The sequence below is a fragment of the Octopus bimaculoides genome, chromosome 5, assembly GCF_001194135.2.
Source record: "Octopus bimaculoides isolate UCB-OBI-ISO-001 chromosome 5, ASM119413v2, whole genome shotgun sequence".
In the NCBI taxonomy this organism is placed as follows: domain Eukaryota; kingdom Metazoa; phylum Mollusca; class Cephalopoda; order Octopoda; family Octopodidae; genus Octopus; species Octopus bimaculoides.
The window spans coordinates 115,842,430-115,844,660 of NC_068985.1; positions in this window are offsets into that span (position 1 = coordinate 115,842,430).

Here is a 2,231-nt window from a genome sequence, read left to right on the forward strand (position 1 = left end):
ACATCACTAACACCGCTGCCGCCGCCGCCACCACCTCCTCCACAACCACTACAACCATAACCTCTATACTTCATCCCTACATAACCTCTACCACCACCAACACCACTACCACCAATACCACCACGACAACATCACGATCAGCACCCTCCGCAACATCACAACCATCACCACGAATACTTCCACCACCAACTTCACCGCCTCCATCAGTACCATTTAACTCTTCAGACTCGCCACCACATCCAGTCCTCATCCCTACATATACTCCACCTCCACCGCGACCACTACCACAACCACCACTTCCCTCTCCACTGAACGTTCTAACAAAGTCTCATCACCATGTCCGCTACCACCACTACCACGATTAACACTACCCCCTCATCGCTACTAACACAGCAACACCGCTACCACTCATCCCTGCAAACTCTCACCGACCCCCAGCACCCCTACCCCTACACCTCATCTCAACACTTACATTACCACCACCATCAGCAAAATGACTTCACCGCCATATAAGGAAAACTCACCAATTCCTGATAACCAATCATCAGTATTTATAATTTTATTGTGTCAAAACTTCATCCAATGACCCTTAATCTGATCGTGACCATCCCGTATAATTCCCTTGAAATATTATACGACTTAAGGGTTCATTATATACATGCCGCATACCAAGGGCATATGGCATAGTGGTTAAGAGCGCGGGCAACTAATCCCAAGATTCCGAGTTCGATTCCAAGCAGTGACCTGATTAATAATAATAATAATAATAATAAATGCCCCGATGCAGTACCAGGCAGTGGCTCTCATGGCTTCTGATCTTAATTGGTTGGAAGTGTCATCATGTACATTGTTTTGTCTTGGTATAAAAGATTGACTACAGTAAATATTCTGCTCAATACCACAGATTTACTTGTCAATTGTTTGACCTTAACCAGTTGAGCATGTCCCTTGGTGGCTAACTATATGTGCATCTCTGATCATGAGCAGAAGTAGTGGGGGAGCATCATAGTCATGTGTTCAGAGGAATTATTTGCGGTTTGAATAATTCACCTTTGGAAACATGGGTGTTTTGCTCAACATCCTTAAACGAACCATATTCAGGGACCTTTTGAGCGGGTTGGGCTATTCGACCTTAAGAAAATTCGAACTGGAAAATTCTAACTTGGAAAAACTTCTATGAATTTTGACGAGATTTTAAATAACAACAATAACACAAACATGAACGCCGCATTTGGCATCATCATCATCATCATCATCATCTTCTTCTTCTTCTTCTTCTTCTTCTTCTTCTTCTTCTTCTTCTTCTTCTTCTTCTTCTTCTTCTTCTTCTTCTTCTTCTTCTTCTTCATTATTATTATGATTATTATTATTATTATTATTATTATTATTATTATTATGATTATTATTATTATTATTATTATTATTATTATTATTATTATTATTATTATTATTATTATTATTTATTATAAGGCAGGATCGTCAGCACGATGGACAGAATGCTTTGCAGTATTTCACCCGTCGCCACGTTCCGAGTTCAAATTCCGCCGAGGTCGACTTTGTCTTCCAACCTTTCCGAGTCGATAAATGAAGCACCAGTTGCGTACTGGGGTCGATGTAATCGACTCTCACGCTCCCTCCCAATTTCAGGCCTTGTACCTATAGTACAAAGGATTATCTTCTTCAATATCATTCCCGAACTACCGACATAGCTTCAGTCTATACGCACGCATACTGCTGTCTTAAAACGGAAGCTTGATTCCTACAGCCATCGATGACAATGTCTGTCGCTAAGATCATTAGAATCATCATTATCATAGTTACTATGATCCTAAGCATAACGCATTTAAATGTCGTGAATCTCACCAAATCCACCACTATCATCATCATCATCATTTACTACATCAACCCCACAATCATCATCATCGTCGTCATCTTCCACGTGATCATCGTCAATGTAATTGTCATCATTATCATAATCATCATCATCGTCTTCGGCATCGTAATCATCATCATGATCATCATCATCATCATCATCAGCAGCAGCAGCAGCAGCATTATCGCCATCGTCCTCGTTATCATCATCACCATCATCATCATCATCATCATCATCATCATCATCATCATCATCATCACCACCATCATCATCATCATCATCACCATCATCACCATCATCATCATCATCATCACCATCATCACCATCATCATCATCATCATCATCATCATCATCATCA